This window comes from Symphalangus syndactylus, chromosome 4 (genome assembly GCF_028878055.3).
Source record: "Symphalangus syndactylus isolate Jambi chromosome 4, NHGRI_mSymSyn1-v2.1_pri, whole genome shotgun sequence".
Lineage (NCBI taxonomy): Eukaryota > Metazoa > Chordata > Mammalia > Primates > Hylobatidae > Symphalangus > Symphalangus syndactylus.
The window spans coordinates 24,091,669-24,114,205 of record NC_072426.2 but is presented as its reverse complement, the minus strand read 5'-3'; the positions used below and the strand labels follow the sequence as shown (position 1 = coordinate 24,114,205).

General features: G+C 39.1%; 1 protein-coding gene across 2 annotated transcripts in view; it reads right to left on the bottom strand.

Annotated features, from left to right (window-relative positions):
- ACTA2 (actin alpha 2, smooth muscle) overlaps positions 1-22,537 on the bottom strand; it is a 276,535-nt gene that overhangs the window by 223,011 nt on the left and 30,987 nt on the right. The window lies entirely within an intron of this gene.

Sequence of the window (22,537 nt, the reverse complement as noted above, 5' to 3'; positions counted from 1 at the left end):
CACAGAATGCAAAATGAAAGTGTAAGTTCCCACACCTGGGTTCAACAACTCAAGTGTGTAAATATAAACATCATACCTAGATTGATTGATACCGAACATTATGTTTTTGATATGGTTTACACTAATTTGGATGTAGCATGAGATCTCAGCCAAGTGTAACTATATGAAATTTAGCACCTTCGCTTGGGTTTAAATTTATGAAGAAAGTAAAATGAATTTCATGCCTGCATGACTCAAATAGATGGAGAGGTCTTTTTCATTTTCCCAAAATATCTTCAGGCTGTTCTAACACAACACAGTCAAGATGACTCAGAGGACAAAGCAACCTGCCCTATCCTCCTACACGAGTCTCACCTTTCCTGATGAATGCTTTCTTGTAAGCCTGAAAGAAAGACTCTCAGAACCTACACTTACTCCTGGGAAAAGGCCGGGTGTGGTGGCTTACTCCTATAATCCCAGCACTTTGGGAGGCCAAGACTGGGATTATCACCCGAGGTCAGGAGTTTGAGACCAGCCTGGCCAACATGGCAAAACCCCGTCTCTGCTAAAAATACAAAATTAGCCAGGCATGGTGGTACACATCTGTAATCTCAGCTACTGGGGAGGCTGAGGCACAAGAATCACTTGAACCCAGGTGGCAGAGGCTGTAGTGACCCAAGATCATGCCACTGCACTCCAGCCTGAGTGACAGAACAAGACTCTGTCTCCAAAACAAAAACAAAAACAAAACAAAAAAACAAAAATCCTGGGAAAAAATGTCAGAAGACCATCATAACAATGATGACCAAACAGTACCACTGTTACAGAGCCAAGAAGTAAATTGTATAAGAGAAGAGCTCTGATTAATGCTGAAAATGAAAAAATTGATAGTTCTTTCAGGGCAATTTTGGAGATACATGAGTAAACAGTCCCATTCTCTCCAACAACTAAGAAATAAGGGAAATTAGGGTTGCCACTTGAGAATGGACTTTTAGGATGAAAAGGAAGAAAATATTCTAAATCCGTAAACATCACTACCTCAGTGGGAAAGACTATCTAGATTAATGAGGAATAATAATTCAAGTAAACCAAGAATGTAGCAATGGATGAGGTTGAGAACTTAGAGAAATGCAGTTTGGAGAAGCAAAGATGAGGTGAAGATGGCTTACTAGAACCAACATGGCGGAGGTAGCCACCACCTGGCACCTAGTCCACCTTTCAGCTTCTTAAGTGCTGAAATACTAAGAACTGGGCATCGTGGATAAAGGAAGTCCTTCCTTGTTAATTTTTTTTGATGAACTAATTAACTCATAGGAGTTTCCAGTAAAACTGGTAATCTGGGTTTGCAGTTTGAGTCCAGAGTCTGGACTGTGTACTGGATGCTACACAATGCTGAATCCACTTCTATTTGAAAAATATTGAGCTCTGTATATCCAGCATCATGCCAGGTTCTGAGAATAAAGAACAAGACAAAGATCCTATTCTCATGGAGCTTGTGATCCAATTTTGTGCTGTAAGATTTCTTCACAGGCAGCCGGTTACATCCTTGGCAACATCCTCACAATAACCAAGACCCCCAAAAGTGTTTAAGTCTGGTTAAGCTTTCCCAGGCACTGACGACCCACCAGAGTCAGGCATAAGAAGCCAGATTTCACTCTCCTGCCTCACAGAGCTTTCAAGAAATGTAGCCATGCACTCTACTTAAACATCTTTTAATTCCAGTATTAGGGACTGAATATTGAAAATGAACTGGATTCACCAGGGATTAACATTAGGGGCTTGCTCTCCCTGGGATTCTGATACAATCCCTCCAAGAAAGTATGCATTCTTCCTTTATTTTGTGTAATAAAAATAGTAAAATGAAAATAATGGAAAATGACTGCTGGGTATGCGTTGGATAGATGAAGAATGTGGAACCATTAAAAGGGGTTTGCAGACTAGGGCCACACAATGGATCTGATTGAGAAGACAATTCTTAATTTCAAGAAAGTAGCATCTTACCATGAGAAGAAAAATAAACTTTGTAATTCAAAGTCCTGGCTTACAGCCTAGCTGCATCATTCTGTGGCACTGTAGTTTTGCTGAGGATTTCTGTATCTAGAAATAGTATGTACCTAATTGACTTTCCAATTTGAAGTAACCATTTTCTTTACACAAATGAGAATGAGAATTAAAATGTATGAAGGAATAAGCCCATTTCTCTGTTAGACAATTTGCTGTGAGAATGAGTCTGGGCAAAGGCATGGCACTGAGAGAGGGAGGGTGGATTACCACAGCAGAGATTCAAGTAAACCTCTCCCAACTCACAGCCTTTGCCCAGCCCATCCCTTGAGCTAATCTCTACTCGGAAAGAAATCTCTAGCAGGCTGTTGTCATGCTGAAGAAAGAAATGCCTTGTCATTGCATTTGTGAAAGAAACCTGTAATGATTTCCAACTGGACCAAAACCAGAACACTCAGCTACCACAACTGGGGCTAGCACCTTTCCATAGAGAGACACAAAATTTGTTCAATGCCTGGCATCACATGACTTCTCTTCAAAGAGATGTTCAGCCAGAACTGCAGCTGGGTAGGAAAGTCTAAAAGCAGAAATAGGCCAGGCATGCTGGCTCATGCCTATAGTCCCAGCACTTTAGGAGGCCAAGGTGGGCAGATCACCCGAAGTCAAGAGTTTGAGACCAACCTGGCCAACATGACGAAACCCTGTCTCTGCTAAAAATACAAATATTAGCCGGGCATGGTGGCGTGCACCTGTAATCCCAGCTACTCAGGAGGCTGAGGCAGGAGATTCGCTTGAACCCGGGAGGCAAAGGTTGCAGTGAACCAAGATTGCGCCACTGCACTCCAGCCTAGGCCACAGAGCAATACTGCGTCTCAATAAAACAAAAACAGAAACAGAAATAAATCAGAAGCTGGTGTTGCAATATTATTTGACAAGAGATATTAACTATGCAAAAACAATTCTCTGTCCAATAAACTTGGAAAAGTGTTGTAAACCAAATTATCTCCTTGAAGATTCCCATTTCACAAAAGCACATCAAAGGCTCTTTCCTCAATCTCTATGCTTGACTTGCATTGGTCTTCCTTCAATCACATCAACATATGACATGAGGATTTCTGAATGAGCAGTTCTCTCTGCCTCAAATTATCTTCTTTCTAATCATCACATGACTGCCTCTTTCTTGTTATTAGAATCTCAGGCTAAATGGTACCTTTTCAGAGAAACTTTACTGAGTACCAAATTTAAACTAGCCATTAGTCCACTCTGTCGTATTTCAGTGATGCCTAATTTTCTGCATGTTAAGTAAAAGCTCCAGGTAAACATGAATCTTTTCTTCGTTGTTCACCACTGTATCCTCAGCACACAGAAGTGGCTGAAACAAATTTAGCACTCAAAAACTGTTTGTGATAAATTGTTCAAAAAACATCTGTTGTTTCACAAAATATAGTTTGAAAAATAAGATCTGGTTTCAACCATTTATTGGATAGGTGGGGAAATGTTCACCCACAGAGGTAAATTGGCTTGCCCAAATCATGGCATCCACTGGAAGCACAAGGAAAATCAAGATAGTCTTAAATCCCAGAATATAGGAGAAGAAATTAACATTTATCAGGTGACCCTTCTGTGCTTTTCAGTGGTAGAGCTTATATCACCACTTAATACTTAAAACAACTGTATAAGAGGGGCATTGTCATGTTTATTTCTTCAGATGAGGGAGAAAGGGCTCAAACTAAGAAAAGGTAGTACTAAAATTTGAACCCATGTGCAAGGCAGTTCAAAGCCCATGACTATGACATTGCACCACACTGCCTTTTTGGAGTAGAAGGATCTGCCACAGCATTAATGATCTGGACTAAAAAGTGGGAGCATGCCCTAAACAAGGGAAATGCAAGTGCCTAGCACAGGCACAGAAGTCTACAGTCAGAGCATGCCCAGGAATGAGTGATGCCTTCTGATTACCCAAAACAGCAGAGTAAAACCTTCTCAAGTGTTGCCTTCCAGAACATCACCGGTCCCAAATGTAGAGTCAGAATTAGTCTGCAGATAGGAACCAAGTGCCTTGCACTTAAAAGGTTTCTAATGTGGGAGCAGTAAATAAGGCAGGTTATTGTAAATACTTCGGCCAGGAATTGGCGTAGAGCAAACTAGGAAGCTGAAAACCCTCTGCAGATGTTATGGTTTACTTATTTATGCAATTGACACACAAATAGGCAATTTATACATCATTCATCTAACAAATATTTGAATGTTTTCCATATCCCAGGCACTGTGGTATATGCTGGTAATATAGTAGTAAATAGGGCAAAGAGTCCCTGCCTTATTCAATAAGTAGTTCGTGAATGAATAAATTAATATAGGAATTAATGAATATGCTTGAAGATTGCAGGGCATCGAGGGATACTAGCTATGCTTCAAGGGGTATGTACTGAGCTATGGCAAAAAAAATAAATAACCTGGGAAAAAGCATTTTAGTACCTCACTGCTACTCTTCTAAGTGTCAATGTATCTTGGGTGAATTTGGTTTTGAGTTCTCCTCTAAAGGAAGCTGTTGTACTGTGCCTCTGCTTCATGAGGCAAGTCTAACGAAGCATCAGCTACCATCTGCTTCTTCTCATCCCTGGTAAATCAATACTTGAGAACTTATCTGAATGACTTTCCTTTAAAACCCATTGTCACTGTCAGGAAAAGATGTGGTATGACCTCTATATCTTTCAGGGTTCTCCAGAGAATCAGAACCAAGAAGAAATATGTCTTTACAGAGATTTATTTTAAGGAATTGGCTTATGCATTTGTGGACATTGGCAAGTCCTAAGTATGTAAGGCAAACCAGAAACCTGGAAACTCAGTAATCTATCGATTACTAAATTTCTCACTTATAATTTTTCTGAAAATTCCTTTACTTTATCTTCATTTTTTAAAGATATTTTAACTGAGTTAAAAATTCTAGGTTGGTAGTTTTTCTTAATGAACACATTAAAGATACCATACCACTGGTTTCTACCTTCCACTGTTCTTTTCATTGGGTCCGCAATCATTCTAATTGTCATTGCTTTGAAAGTAAGATGTCTTTTCTCTGGTTTCTTTCAAAACCTTTCTCCTGGCTTTTGTATTTCTCTACATGTATGATGTCTAAATGTAGATTTTTAAACATTTATCTTGCTCACATAGGCTTATGAATGGTTGGGTACCAACAGCTCTGGAAAGTTCTTAGTTATCTCTTGAAAATTTGCCTTTGCCTTATTTTTTTCACTATTCAAACATGTATTAGTCCTTCTGTACATGTTCTGTACTGTATTTATTAATAATTCTTAAAGTATTTTCCATATTCTTACTCTTTCTTATATTTTTCAACATTTTGTCTCTTTGTGCCATAATCCAGATGATTTCTTCTTCTTATCTTCTAATTCTCTATTCTGTAATGTCCAATCTGTGCCATATCCTAAGTTTCAATTTTAGTTCTTTTGTTTACCATATCTATACTTTTTCCAAATTTGCTCCGTGGTTTTTCTAGTGGCCTGTTCTTTGCAGACATTTCCAAACCCAATGAATTATTTAAACCTAGTAAGTGTATTTTTTTTTCAGTCTGCCTCTAAAATTCCAATGCCTGAAGTCGGTAAGAGTCTTTTTCATATGTCTGTTGTTTCAGTTGCTTAGCAGCCATGTAGCCTTGTCTCTTTGTATACCTGTTAAATTTGCCTGCATGCTAGTCATTGCTCTTGGAAAAAAAAGTTATTTGTGAGTGATCCCTGAGGCCTAACATTGAGTATATCCTCTTTCAGAAAGTCCTTACCTTTGCTTCTGCCAGACAGCTCTGGTGTTTGCAGCTGGTGAAAACCTCAAGTCAAGTTCATTGCTCGATGTCCCCTGGCAGGTATGGGTTGTATGAACCCAAGATGCAGATCCATGTGAAAGCCAGTCTGCAACCACAAATTCCCGGGGATGTCTTTCCTGCTCTTTGTCTTTGTTTTCTGCCACTACTACAAGAGCTTTCTCTAAAGTCTCCTAAAATTGAGGAGGGAGAGAAAGTTTAGTTCTGACTCTCCTTTATGCCAAGGGTCATGTCCTTTGTGGATGCCATTTAATTCAGAGAAGGTTTCCTTTAAGATTTCTGAGTTACAAACCACCCCAACACTTAGGGGTTTAAAACAACAAACACTTATTCTCAAGCACATTAATCTGCAGGTCATCTATACATGGGCTAATTTTGAATGGGCTTGGCTGGGCAGCTCTGCTTCAGGCTATACTTCGACTAGGCTTGGCTTCAAGCTGTCATTTGGTTCAAATCTCTTCCATGTGTGTTTATTCTGGGGCACAGACAAAGAGGCAGCCATGATCCTTCCATGTTCTCAGAAGGATCACCAGAGCACAAGGGAGCATGCTTACCAGACATCTGAGTCAGTACTACAGAATGCAGGACACCAGATTCGTCTGTAGACTATCTTTTCACTATTCTATCCCCATCCACTGCCAGCTTACTATATACCCTATGTGAAACAAACCTTTGTATAGCACTTAAGTGCCAGACTGCTTAAAGACATTGTCTCTTTAATGCTCAGATCCACCCTAGGAATCCAGTATTATTGATGCTTAGAGAGGTCAAGTAAACTCGAATAGGTTCACACATCTTGTACATGGCAAAGTCAAGATTCTGTTTCAATATCTGAGTCTTCCCCATTATCCTCATGATGATGGAATGCAGAGAATGGCTGCATTAGGAAGAAGGTGCCCATTTGAGTACAGGGTAGTCTCTGGAAGTTAAAAGGTAGAGGCAGGGTGCAGTGTGTGTGTGTGTGTGTGTGTGTGTGTGTAACATCATTCACTCCTACATTGCAGTTTGTCCTCAGGGCTATCTTGATGATTCATATTCCCTTGTGGCACATAACTAGTATACAAGAAGAGGGAGAATGCTCAGTATTTGCCAAAAAAAAACAAGGATCAAAGGAGTAAAGCAAATTGAAATCTTATATGGGTTACATATTTTCTTCAGCTTTTTATTTAAATTGAAACAACTGTGGAAAGATCAGCGAGTTCCCATCTACTGTCATGGTCAGCTCATTATAAAAATAATTTGCATCTGCTGAGAGAGAGCGAGAGAAGCATTTAGATTTTTTTAACTTCTTAGCAGGAAGTATACAATACACAAAAGGGGTTTAAGGAATGAATGACTGTTGGGGGCCAAACAACAACGGTAGCCATGTAGTGTTTCTACTATGGTATTTGCAGACAGAGGAAAGGGGGTTTAGAAGAGCAAAGAAAAGAGAAACTTGTGATGTTAGAGGCCACAGTATAAGAGACACAATTATTAACAAGTGTCTCTAGAAGATTAAAATATGAAAAGTAAAACCATAGTTGGCATTTTTAAAAGATAACTGTACATGCATAATTTATTTTTAAATTAACACAACCTTGCCACATAAAAATGGTTTTATGAGTCAGCATTTTTTTCACTTTTGACATCATGCAAAGGAAGGGCAAAACAAAGAGGAGCAGAAGGAAGAGGAGGAGAACGGTGACTACAACAAAAGTATAGTTTCAGTAAAGCTGGGAAAGAGATGTAAAAAAAACTCCATAATGGATGGAATATCAAAATGTGGTAAGATTGGGAAGAAGCCAATCAAGAGGAAGCATAAAGAATTATAAGAGAGCTAGTAGTGGCAGATCTTAGAATGTGCCAGCAAATAAATTTTCTAAAAGAGAAGAGCCCATTGCGGGGTGGAGCCAAGATGGCCGAATAGGAACAGCTCCAGTCTCCAGCTCCCAGCCTGAGCGACACAGAAGACGGGTGATTTCTGCATTTCTGTTTGAGGTACCGGTTTCATCTCACTAGGGAGTGCCAAACAGTGGGTGCAGGACAGTCGGTGAAGCGCATTGTGTGCCAGCCGAAGCAGGGCGAGGCATTGCCTCACTCAGGAAGCGCAAGGGGTCAGGGAGTTCCCTTTCCTAGTCAAAGAAAGGGGTAACAGACGGCACCTGGAATATCAGGTCAGTCCCACCCTAATACTGCGCTTTTCCAACGGGCCTGGAAAACGGCACATTGGGAGATTGTGTCCCGCACCTGGCTCGGAGGGTCCTATGCCCACGGAGTCTCGCTGATTTTTAGCACAGCAGTCTGAGATCAAGCTGCAAGGCAGCAGCCAGGCTGGGGTAGGGGCGCCCACCATTGCCCAGGCTTGCTTACGTAAACAAAGCAGCCAGGAAGCTCGAAATGGGTGGAGCCCACCACAGCTCAAGGAGGCCTGCCTGCCTCTGTAGGCACCACCTCTGGGGGCAGGGCACAGACAAACCAAAAGTCAGCAGGAACCTCCACAGACCTAAATGTCCCTGTCTCACTGACAGCTTTGAAGAGAGTAGTGGTTCTCCCAGCATGCAGCTGGAGATCTGAGAACGGACAGACTGCCTCCTAAAGTGGGTCCCTCACCCCTGAGCAGCTTAACTGGGAGGCACCCCCCCCAGTAGGGACAGACTGACACCTCACTCTGCCTGGTACTCCTCTGAGACAAAACTTCCAGAGGAACTATCAGACAGCTGAATTTGTGGTCTCACGAAAATCCGCTGTTCTGCAGCCACCACTGTTGACACCCAGCCAAACAGGGTCTGGAGTGGACCTCTAGTAAACTCCAACAGACCTACAGCTGAGGGTCCTGTCTGGTAGAAGGAAAACTAACAAACAGAAAGGACACCCACACCAAAAACCCATCTGTACATCACCATCATCAAAGACCAAAATTAGATAAAACCACAAAGATGGGGAAAAAACAGAGCAGAAAAACTGGAAACTATAAAAAGCAGAGCACCTCTCCTCCTCCAAAGGAACACAGTTCCTCACCAGCAACAGATCAAAGCTGGATGGAGGATGACTTTGACGAGTTGAGAGAAGAAGGCTTCAGATGATCAAACTACTCTGAGCTATGGGAGGAAATTCAAAACAATAGCAAAGAAGTTAAAAACTTTGAAAAAAAATTAGAAGAATGGATAACTAGAATAACCAATGGAGAGAAGGGCTTAGAGGAGCTGATGGAGCTGAAAGCCAAGTTTCCAGAACTACGCAAAGATTGCAGAAGCCTCAGTAGCAGATGCGATCAACTGGAAGAAAGGGTATCAGTGATGGAAGATGAAATGAATGAAATGAAGAGAGAAGAGAAGTTTAGAGAAAAGAGAATAAAAAGAAATGAACAAAGCCTCCAAGAAATTTGGGACTATGTGAAAAGACCAAACCTACGTCTGATTGGTGTACCTGAAAATGACAGGGAGAATGGAACCAAGTTGGAAAACACTCTGCAAGATATTATCCAGGAGAACTTCCCCAATCTAGCAAGGCAGGCCAACATTCAGATTCAGGAAATACAGAGAACGCCACAAAGATACTCCTTGAGAAGAGCAACTCCAAGACACATAATTGTCAGATTCACCAAAGTTGAAATGAAGGAAAAAATGTTAAGGGCAGCCAGAGAGAAAGGTCGGGTTACCCACAAAGGGAAGCCCATCACACTAACAGCTGATCTCTCAGCAGAAACTATACAAGCCAGAAAAGAGTGGGGGCCGATATTCAACATTCTTAAAGAAAAGAATTTTCAACCCAGAATTTCATATCCAGCCAAACTAAGCTTCATAAGTGAAGGAGAAATAAAATACTTTACAGACAAGCAAATGCTGAGTGATTTTGTCACCACCAGGCCTGCCCTAAAAGAGCTCCTGAAGGAAGCACTAAACATGGAAAGGAACAACTGGTACCAGCCACTGCAAAAACACGCCAAACTGTAAAGACCATCGAGGCTAGGAAGAAACTGCATCAACTAATGAGCAAAATAACCAACTAACATCATAATGACAGGATCAGATGGACACATAACAATATTAACGTTAAATGTAAATGGGCTAAATGCTCCAATTAAAAGACACAGACTGGCAAACTGGATAAGGAGTCAGGACCCATCAGTGTGCTGTATTCAGGAAACCCATCTCATGTGCAGAGACACACATAGAATCAGAATAAAGGGATGGAGGAAGATCCATCAAGCAAATGGAAAACAAAAAAAGGCAGGGGTTGCAATCCTAGTCTCTGATAAAATAGACTTTAAACCAACAAAGATCAAAAGAGACAAAGAAGGCCATTACATAATGGTAAAGGGATCAATTCAACAAGAAGAGCTAACTATCCTAAATATATATGCACCCAACACAGGAGCACCCAGATTCATAAAGCAAGTCCTGAGTGACCTACAAAGGGACTTAAACTCCCACACAATAATAATGGGAGATTTTAACACCCCACTGTCAACATTAGACAGATCAACGAGACAGAAAGTTAACAAGGATATCCAGGAATTGAACTCAGCTCTGCACAAAGTGGACCTAATAGACATCTACAGAACTCTCCACCCCAAATCAACAGAATATACACTTTTTTCAGCACCACACCACACTTATTCCAAAATTGACCACATAGTTGGAAGTAAAGCTCTCCTCAGCGAATGTAAAAGAACAGAAATTAAAACAAACTGTCTCTCAGACCACAGTGCAATCAAACTAGAACTCAGGATTAAGAAACTCACTCAAAACCGCTCAACTACATGGAAACTGAACAACCTGCTCCTGAATGACTATTGGGTACATAATGAAATGAAGGCAGAAATAAAGATGTTCTTTGAAACCAACGAGAACAAAGACACAACATACCAGAATCTCTGGGACACGTTCAAAGCAGTGTGTAGAGGGAAATTTATAGCACTAAATGCCCACAAGAGAAAGCAGGAAAGATCCAAAATTGACACCCTAACATCACAATTAAAAGAACTAGAAAAGCAAGAGCAAACACATTCAAAAGCTAGCAGAAGGCTAAAAATAACTAAAATCAGAGCAGAACTGAAGGAAATAGAGAAACAAAAAACCCTTCAAAAAATTAATGAATCCAGGAGCTGGTTTTTTGAAAAGATCAACAAAATTGATAGACCGCTAGCAAGACTAATAAAGAAGAAAAGAGAGAAGAATCAAATCGATGCAATAAAAAATGAAAAAGGGGATATCACCACCAATCCCACAGAAATACAATCTACCATCAGAGAATACTACAAACACCTCTATGCAAATAAACTAGAAAATCTAGAAGAAATGGATAAATTCCTCGACAAATACACCCTACCAAGACTAAACCAGGAAGAAGTTGAATCTCTGAATAGACCAATAACAGGTTCTGAAATTGTGGCAATAATCAATAGCTTACCAACCAAAAAGAGTCCAGGACCTGATGGATTCACAGCCGAATTCTACCAGAGGTACAAGGAGGAACTGGTACCATTCCTTCGGAAACTATTCCAATTGATAGAAAAAGAGGGAATCCTCCCTAACATATTTTATGAAGCCAGCATCGTCCTGAAACCAAAGCCTGGCAGAGACATAACCAAAAAAGAGAATTTCAGACCAATATCCTGGATGAACATTGATGCAAAAATCCTCAGTAAAATACTGGCAAACCAAATCCAGCAGCACATCAAAAAGCTTATCCACCATAATCAAGTGGGCTTCATCCCTGGGATGCAAGGCTGGTTCAACATACGCAAATCAATAAATGTAATCCAGCATATAAACAGAACCAAAGACAAAAACCACATGATTATCTCAATAGATGCAGAAAAGCCCTTTGACAAAATTCAACAACGCTTCATGCTAAAAACTCTCAATAAATTAGTTATTGATGGGATGTATCTCAAAATAATAAGAGCTATCTACGACAAACTCACAGCCAATATCATACTGAATGGGCAAAAACTGGAAGCATTCCCTTTGAAAACTGGCACAAGACAGGGATGCCCTCTCTCACCACTCCTATTCAACATAGTGCTGGAAGTTCTGGCCAGAGCAATCAGGCAGGAGAAGGAAATAAAGGGTATTCAATTAGGAAAAGAGGAAGTCAAATTGTCCCTGTTTGCAGATGACGTGATTGTATATCTAGAAAACCCCATTGTCTCAACCCAAAATCTCCTTAAGCTGATTAGCAACTTCAGCAAAGTCTCAGGATACAAAATCAATGTACAAAAATCACAAGCATTCTTGTACACCAACCACAGACAAACAGAGAGCCAAATCATGAGTGAACTCCCATTCACAATTGCTTCAAAAAGAATAAAATACCTAGGAATCCAACTTACAAGGGATGTGAAGGACCTCTTCAAGAACTACAAACCACTGCTCAATGAAATAAAAGAGGATACAAACAAATGGAAGAACATTCCATGCTCATGGGTTGGAAGAATCAATATCGTGAAAATGGCCATACTGCCCAAGGTAATTTATAGATTCAATGCCATCCCCATCAAGCTACCAATGACTTTCTTCACAGAATTGGAAAAAACTACTTTAAATTTCATATGGAACCAAAAAAGAGCCTGCATCGCCAAGTCAATCCTAAGCCAAAAGAACAAAGCAGGAGGCATCACGCTATCTGACTTCAAACTATACTACAAGGCTATAGTAACCAAAACAGCATGGCACTGGTACCACAACAGAGACATAGATCAATGGAACAGAACAGAGCCCTCAGAAATGATGCCACATATCTACAACTATCTGATCTTTGACAAACCTGACAAAAACAAGAAATGGAGAAAGGATTCCCTATTTAATAAATGGTGCTGGGAAAACTGGCTAGCCATATGTAGAAAGCTGAAACTGGATCCCTTCCTTACACCTTATACAAAAATTAATTCAAGATGGATTAAAGACTTAAATGTTAGACCTAAAACCATTAAAATCCTACAAGAAAACCTAGGCAATACCATTCAGGACATAGGCATGGGCAAGGACTTCATGTCTGAAACACCAAAAGCAATGGCAACAAAAGCCAAAATTGACAAATGGGATATAATTAAACTCAAGAGCTTCTGCACAGCAAAAGAAACTACCATCAGAGTGAACAGGCAACCTACAGAATGGGAGAAAATTTTTGCAACCTACTCATCTGACAAAGGGCTAATATCCAGAATCTACAATGAACTCAAACAAATTTACAAGAAAAAAACAAACAACCCCATCAAAAAGTGGGCAAAGGACATGAACAGACACTTCTCAAAAGAAGACATTTATGCAGCCAAAAAACACATGAAGAAATGCTCATCATCACTGGCCATCAGAGAAATGCAAATCAAAACCACAGTGAGATACCATCTCACACCAGTTAGAATGGCCATCATTAAAAAATCAGGAAACAACAGGTGCTGGAGAGGATGTGGAGAAATAGGAACACTTTTACACTGTTGGTGGGACTGTAAACTAGTTCAACCACTGTGGAAGTCAGTGTGGCGATTCCTCAGGGATCTAGAACTAGAAATACCATTTGACCCAGCCATCCCATTACTGGGTATATACCCAAAGGACTATAAATCATGCTGCTATAAAGACACATGCACACGTATGTTTATTGTGGCACTATTCACAATAGCAAAGAGTTGGAACCAACCCAAATGTCCAACAACGATAGACTGGATGAAGAAAATGTGGCACATATACACCATGGAATACTATGCAGCCCTAAAAAAATGATGAGTTCATGTCCTTTGTAGGGACATGGATGAAACTGGAAAACATCATTCTCAGTAAACTATCCCAAGGACAAAAAACCAAACACCTTATGTTCTCACTCATAGGTGGGAATTGAATAATGAGAACTCATGGACACAGGAAAGGGAACATCACACTCTGGGGACTGTTGTGGGGTTGGGGGAGGGGGGAGGGACAGCATTAGGAGATATACCTAATGCCAAATGACGAGTTAATGGGTGCAGGAAATCAACATGGCACATGGATACATATGTAACAAACCTGCACATTGTGCACATGTACCCTAAAACCTAAAGTATAATAATAAAAAATAAAAATAAAAAATAAACTGAAAAAAAATAGAGAAGAGCCCATTTTGAAAGGCAAAAGCTATATCTTTTGTTTTCCACAAAAGTTGAGAGATAAACCGATACAGAAATAGGAAAAAAAAAGTCCAAAGAAGACAGAAAGAATGAAAGTGTGAAACATTTACAAGCAAAGATAGATTATAAAATTTATATTTTTTTAAACTGCTGAAATAAAAGAAGTAACAAATCTTCACAATGGAAGAGTACAATGTACCCTGGAAAAATGACCTAAAATGTATTTAGACATAAAGACATATCCTAAATAAGTTATGCACTTCAAAGATTAAAAAGAAAATTCATTTGGACAGCCAGGCAGGAAAACCAAATTACTAGGTGGCGTAAAATCAGGTTGACCTCAGATTTATCCATAGCTACCTGCAATTCCAAAAAAAAAAGTAGACCCAAACCACAAGATGTTTGAGAAAATGAGAACCAAGGATTTTATATCCATTCAAACTTTCCTTCCAAGTATAAAGTTTGCAGACCAATCTATTTTAATGTGGGAGAACTCACGGAACAGTTTTCTAGTGAGTCTTTCTTGAGAAAACCACAGGAGGATAAATTTTATCCAAACAAGGGATGACTGAGTAAACTGTAGGAAAAAAGATTAGTGATAATGAATGTATTTTACTATAGAACTAAAAATAAAACAAATGTAGTAGGTGCAATGTAAGTTTTCTAGACCCTGACAATAATGGAATATGAATCTTCTAGACTCTGACAATGTAGAAATCAGCAAACTACAAAAAATTAGAAATGGAGTGGAAAGAAGGGAACACATAAGTAAATTTGATGATTGCCTCATGTGCAAAACTTGGGAGTCAGAGTTATTTAAAGCTGACAAAATCAATCATAAATGTGATAACATATTAACATTATGAACAAAAACACCAAGAAAAATAATTTTGACTAAAATGATGTGATGGGAACTAATATATAATGTCTAAGGAAAGAGAGCTCTAAAATTGCTATGTATATGGCTAATCACTAAACAAAAATTCAACTCTTTTTAACTATCAAAAGAACTAAAAACAAAAAAACACAAAATAGTCAACAATTTTAAAAGAAATCATAAAAACAGAAAGCATAATGTAAAGTAATATGGCAAGACTCAGATCAAATATACTTGTAAAACAATAAATCTAAATTTTTTAACACATCTATTAAAAGAAAAGGATTTTGGAGTGGACCACAAAACACAACTCTAAACTAAACAGAAGTCACGCCTAAAACAAAGCTAATTAGAAAGACTGAAAATAAATATATGAACAAAGTAATACCAAGGAAATGTAAATGAAAAGAAAGTAAAGGTCATTATTTTAATATCAAACCTGGTGGAATTCAGGTTGAAAAATACTAAAGGAGACACTAAAAGAATACTTTATAATGCTAAAAAGTATAATTCATAATGAATATATAATAATTACAATTATCTGTAAGTAAAATAAGAATATTCATAAATCAAAGATATAGGAAATATGATAAGAAATAGGAATTTGATGGATGTGAGAAACATTAATTCATCACTTTCAGTACATGAAAAATAAGTGAATAAAAAGCAAGACAACATATACAAGATCTAAATAACAACCAATAATGTTGATTGTACAAACACGTATTCTAAAATTAGAGAACGTTCTTTATTTTCAAGAGTCCTTAGGATAGTCACAAAATTGACTATTGCCAAAACCCCCAAATTTCCAAAAACACAAAAATAGCAAAAAATCAAATCAGATAAAGCCTCTATCATAAAAATTTAGAAAAAAAATAACAACATAATAAATCAAAAGAAAGCAGGAGGAATTAATAAAGATAAATCCAGAAATCTATAAATTAGAAAACCAAAAAAAGATAGAAATAGTAAATACATAAGCTAGTTATTCTAGGAAAATAGAAAAATAAATAAAATAAACCACCAACGAATCTGCTCGACAAAAAGTAGGGGCATGGGGAAAAGGAGTGTTTAATAGACAAATTTCATATTTAATAGACAAAATATAAAATAAGAGAAAAACTCAATAAATTAAAGCAATCATAAGAGCCTATTTTGCTAAATTTTGTGCAAGTAAATTTGCAACTCTGGCCAAAATTAGTAGAATTCTAAGAAAATAAAAAATGGATAATTTTGTAGAAAACTTATCATTTAAGTATGAAATGTAAGTGTCCTTGGCTGCTGTGCATTCCCCATGGTGTCTAGCTGAGTGCCTGACACTTGATGGTAGTCAATACATATTAATATTTGAGATGAGTGAGTATCTTATCACCTCAGAAGGCAGAAGTCTCATCCCACAAAGGGGAAATTTAGAACATAGATTCAGGGTAGAGGAACAGCATTGCAGCCACAAATCCCTCATGCTGTTTCTGATGACTACCTTATTAATGTAGAGATTGAAATCCTAGCTTTGTGTGCTGAATAGGCAGCAGGAGACTTTGATCAAAACAGTACCAAATGGTATGTTGCAAGATGGAGAACTTTAGGGATAATCCAAAAAGAAGCAAGTTACTCATGCCTTAAAAATGCTGTGCTCTAATCCCCACTGCCTATTCTGATCCCATCTCCTACCTCCCTCCACCTCCTGTAACCAAAATGAAAATCAGCTCCCAGGCTCATTGTCCAAGACAGATCAGCAAAATCTCACCTATCTGCAACATTTTTGTGAGGATTGCTTTCACCTCCATGTCCTACCTGAAACCTGCCATCCTCTCTCACCCACACTGTACACTGGATCTGAAGATGAGTAAGTAGATGTCTTTCTTGCTCTTTAATGCTTCTTCCAACCATTTTCCCTTCCTCCTCCCTAAAATCACCTAGCTTTGATTCTCATGGCTCAGATTGTAACATTCTCCATCCATCCTTGTTTCAGTCTTCCAAAGATGCCTGAGTTACTTCCTGTCATTCCTTGAAGATTTTAGCTCCTGGCCTACTGGCATTCTCTCCAAAATTCTTGATGATTTTAATATTCAGCAAAAAAAGATCTTTCCAATTCCCTGATATTTGAATTTTATTACTTCCTGTGCTCCAATGATCTTGTCCACCACAAGATCAATCTAAGTCACTCACTCTCATAGTCATAACCAAGAAATTGTCATTATCAATAACTGCTTTCCAACCAGAATATTATTTTATCCCTTCCATTTTTGACCACCCCACTACCTGTCTTTGCATCTCATTCTCCATAGTATTCCAACTTCATCAATCTTCTCACCCCCACCAGAACCTATAACTCATAGATTCTTCTTACTTTTCAGTAGCCTCACCAGTTGTATTCTCACTTTCCTCCTTCCCAAGGCTAAATGTCATGGTTAGTTACTATAATCTTTCCCCCCATCTTTATTACCTCTATTGTTTGATATAGCTGCTTGGCAAAACCCTAAGCCTTGTTAAATCCAGCTCTCCACCTATTTTGTACCTGCCCCCACACAACTGCTTGAACTGGAGAAAAAACACAATCGTGCTGACTGCCTATGCTTTAAACTCATGGCCACTCACTCTAGGTGGGACTGTAATGTTGCTTGGCACTCACACTCTTTTTTTCCCGTAGTACATTCATTTTCCCACTCTCTTAGATGATTATTTTATTCCCTCTCCTCTTTCCTTGAACTCCCAATCCCTTTTCCCTTATGTTCTCCTTCAGCTAATAATTTTGATTGCTATTTCACTGAGAAAATAGGAGCAATCATAAACTTCCACAAGTACCCACTACCACTTCTACCCACCTATCTGCATGGATGCACATACTACTTCCTTCTCCCCATCACTGTGGGAAGGATTTCCCATGCTTCTAGCAAAGGCCAGCACATCCATTAATGCACTGGGTCCCACCTCGTCCCATTTCTTCACAGTTATAGCTCTAACAACTCTCCACTTTCCTCCACCAACAATTCCCATAACCATGCCATCTGCTGTTAATTTACCTATCTTTTAAAGAATTGTCACTTCACTTTTCTCATTTCTCTCCTTTTATAGGAAAAAATCTGTGAAAATTGTCTGTAATTTATCTCCTCCTATTATATTTTGGACTCACTCCAATCAGAATTTCACTCTGACCACTCGGCCAAAGTGGCTCTTGCTGATCACCAGAGTCTCAATATCATGAAATCCAGCAGTCAGTGCTCAGTTGCCTTCCTTCTCAAACTATCAGTAGCATTTGGCAGGCAGCTCCCCTACTCCTTCTGGCAACTTTCTCTTCACTTGGCTTTGAAGATACCACTTATGCCTGGTTTTCTTTCTACCTCTCCATCTATTCCTTTTCAGTTTCTTTTGTTCATTCCTCACAGTAAATATTAAAATGAAGTCTTCTCTTTTCTATTTATGCTCTTTCCTTGGTGAATCACATTGAGTTTCATTGATTCTAATGCTTACTATATGCTAATTATTCTCAATTGTGTATTTCTGTGTCCACACTTCTCCCTTGAACCCTAGATGTATGTATTCATCTGCCTAAATGAAATCTCCATCTAGATTTCTACAGACATCTTAAACCTAATATATCAAAAGCTGAGCTTCTACATCTTCACCTATCCCAAATTCTGTTCCTTCAATAGATGTTCCCATCTTAGTAATCCAAAATCCCATTCTTCTACCTTCTCATGACAAACTCGTCAATTTCCCTCATGCCTTACATTCAGTCCACCCTGTAATTCTGTTTTTTCTACCTTCAAATTTTATCTAGAATCCCAGCATTTCTCACCATCTTCACAGCTATACCCTGGTGCAAGCCATCTCCCAACTCTACTTAATTCCAACCTTGCCTCTGTAGTCTATTCTCCACCCAGCAGCCAGAGTGAGCATGTTAAAGAGTCAGAACATGACATGCCTTTGCACAAACCCCTCCGCGGCTTTTCATGGAAGGATGAACCTTAAAGTCCTCATAATATCTACAAGGGTCTACATGATCTGGCCTCTCTGAACTCTTCTTCTATACACCCTATTATACACTTCAGCCTTTCTGTTCCTCACGGCACTGAGCATGTGTTCACCTCGGAAACTATTACCCTTGGGATCCCTCTAACTAGGATTCCCTCCTGTTAATTTCATGTTTCCCTCATTTCCTTTAGGTATTATTTAAATGTTAACTCCTTGGGGAAGCTTTCCCTCCCTAGCTCCTTAAATGAAATTGCATGACAACCCCACCACCATGGCCAACCTGTCCTCTACTTCTCCCTTGCTATTTACTCCCCTTAGCACTAGGTAGTCTGTAACATAGTGTGAAACGTACACATTCATCTTGGTTATTGCCTGTCTCCCCCACTATGATGTAAGTTCTAGGAAGGCTGGAATGTTTTTTAACTCACAACTATATTCTAGTGTTTAGAACAGTGTCTGGCCCATGGTAGGTGCCCATTTGGTGAATGAATTAATAAATTAGTGAAAATATACCTACATACATGCTAGGCATTGAGGACTATCGTGAGAGTGGAAGGCCACTGAAACACAATTCCTGCCTTTGAGGTGTTAATAGTACTGAAGAGGAGATGCTAAGTGAACACAAATCACAATAACAGAAAACGTTGTGTATTAAGTGCCATGACAAGGGGCAGGCAGGGAGTAATAAAAATCTCAAGGCGGGTTGGGTTGAGAAAACTCAGAATGTGTGACAAGTAACCACTTTGTGTCAAGGAAGGCAGACTCAGATTTGCTTAACCAGGTTCGGAACAACCTGAGAATAGAATCTTTACACTGAAGTTTAAGTGACTATATTCATTTATTTTGTACAAGTCACTGGAGATTCCATGGTAAATATGGCACACATGGTCCTTCCCCCACAATGAGGTTTACAGACAAGTTAGAGAGAAAAGTGGTTTGAACTGGATTAGAGATGTCAACGTAAGCACCCAAATCAAAATTCAGAGCTTAAGGAACTATGAAGTCTGCAGTAGAATTCAATTAGATCTGTTAAGAAAGAGATTTATGGGACCGGGTGTGGTGGCTCATGCCTGTAATCCCAGCACTTTGGGATGCTGAGGCGGGCAGATCACCTGAGGTTGAGAGTTCGAGACCAGCCTGACTAACATGGAGAAACCCCGTCTCTACTAAAAATCCAAAATTAGCCACGCATGGTGGTGCATGCTTGTAATCCCTTGAACCCAGGAGGTGGAGGTTGCAGTGAGCTGAGATTGCACCATTTCACTCCAGCCTGGGCAACAAGAGTGAAACTCTGTCTCAAAAAAAAAAAAAAAAAAAAAGAAAGGAAGAAAGAAAAAGAAAAGAAAGAGATTTATGGGTTAAAGTTTTATGCTAAATGAACTCAATGAAGCTTTAATCTATGAATGTAAGTTTTAACCCAGCAGCCCATAAGAGCTTTTTGCGTTCTATGGCTGCCTAAAAATTTACTTTACTAAACTCTGTGGAAGAAGGGTGCATTTTGGTGGGGGTAAGGGAGATATGAAATGAGATACCACAGTCCCTAAAAATTAACTCTACTGTAACCCTTGAGTAGGTGTAGAAGAAGGAGTTCCAGTGCTAAGAAGCAAGATATCGTTAGAGTGGTATTTATGATGGGAGTTAGGAGGTTAATATAAAATTATTAAGGGTGACCTTATGGAGGAAGTTTAGTTTTTGACAGGCTTTTAAGATGAGTTTAAATGGGGAAAAGGAAGGAGTAATTTGCCAGACTGGAAGCATAGATGGTGGTCTAAGGTCTGAGGGAGAAGGTCAGCCCCACAGAGCACAGCTGAGCTGTACAAGGCTATGGAATCCTATGCCATTGCTGATATTTAGCTCCGTACACAAGTATGGCTTTATTGGATATTAAAATATTGAAATCAGTCATCCTCATTCTTCACAGATTCCTACTTGCTAAAATGTATATGTAACCTCAAAAATCAATAACTGTGACACTTTCGTTATCATTTGTGGACATGCTCAGAGCAGCAAAATGTTTGAGTCACCCATTGGGCACATTCCCAGCTGAGGTCAAACAAGGCAATGTTCTATCTTCTTGCATTAGCTCTCTTTCTGTAAACACATGTCCTTGCTATGGTCTATTTAGTGCCACATTCTTCACACTTTTGTGTTTTTGTTGGTGATTTTGCTGTTTAAAATCACCCGAAGCATAATGCCAAAGTGCTTTCTAGTGATCCTAAATAAAAGGAGGCTATGCTGTGCCTTACAGAGAAAATACATGTATTAGAAAAGCTTACTTCACACATGAGTTATAGTGCTATTGGCCATGTTTAATGTTAATGAATCAATAATATGTCTTAAATAAGGTGGTTTTAAACAGAAACACACATAAAACAAGGTTATCTATTGATCAGTTGACAAAAAGTCTTGTGATAAGAAGCTCTCAGGAACCCAACCCTATATTTCCCCTAGGAGCAATGGTTCAGAATTTACCAATTCAGTGCTTGCAGCAACTTTATAGAACATACCATTATGAATAACAAGAATCAAATGTACTTCCACACTCCTTAGTAAGTAGCTACTAGTCCTACCCACGATGAGTGTCTTCCCATTGCCTTGGCTGCCCTGTCCTCTGCCTCTAGCCACCCACCCTCCTAGACCTCTCCATTGTCTATCAGCTGAAGGTCTAGGAGGGGCTTCTAAAATGTGGAAGACCACCATTCTGATTGCTTAGTACTTGTGCTGTGTTTGATGTCAGATATTTTTAAATGTGTATAAATATCTCATTGACTTCTCTCCCATAGGGAATATAATAAGTCTTCCATTAAACAGAACTTGTCAAAAGAACTGTTATTCAATCAAAAGTATGTGAGTTCTCTTCTTTTAGAAAGGGAGACGTTTTAGACATGAAGTCTTTGCCCATGCCTATGTCCTGAATGGTATTGCCTAGGTTTTCTTGTAGGATTTTAATGGTTTTAGGTCTAACATTTAAGTCTTTAATCCATCTTGAATTAATTTTTGTATAAGGTGTAAGGAAGGGATCCAGTTTCAGCTTTCTACATATGGTTAGCCAGTTTTCCCAGCACCATTTATTAAATAGGGAATCCTTTCCCCATTTCTTGTTTTTGTCAGGTTTGTCAAAGATCAGATAGTTGTAGATATGTGGCATCATTTCTGAGGGCTCTGTTCTGTTCCATTGATCTATGTCTCTGTTGTGGTACCAGTGCCATGCTGTTTTGGTTACTGTAGCCTTGTAGTATAGTTTGAAGTCAGGTAACGTGATACCTCCAGCTTTGTTCTTTTGGCTTAGGATTGACTTGGCGATGCGGGCTCCTTTTTGGTTCCATAAGAACTTTAAAGTAGTTTTTTCCAATTCTGTGAAGAAAGTCATTGGTAGCTTCATGGGGATGGCATTGCATCTATAAATTACCTTGGGCAGTATGGCCATTTTCACGATATTGATTCTTCCAACCCATGAGCATGGAATGTTCTTCCATTTGTTTGTATCCTCTTTTATTTCATTGAGCAGTGGTTTGTAGTTCTCCTTGAAGAGGTCCTTCATATCCCTTGTAAGTTGGATTCCTAGGTATTTTATTTTCTTTGAAGCAATTGTGAATGGGAGTTCACTCATGATTTGGCTCTCTGTTTGTCTGTGATTGGTGTACAAGAATGCTTGTGATTTTTGTACATTGATTTTGTATCCTGAGACTTTGCTGAAGTTGCTAATCAGCTTAAGGAGATTTTGGGTTGAGACAATGGGGTTTTCTAGATATACAATCATGTCATCTGCAAACAGGGACAATTTGACTTC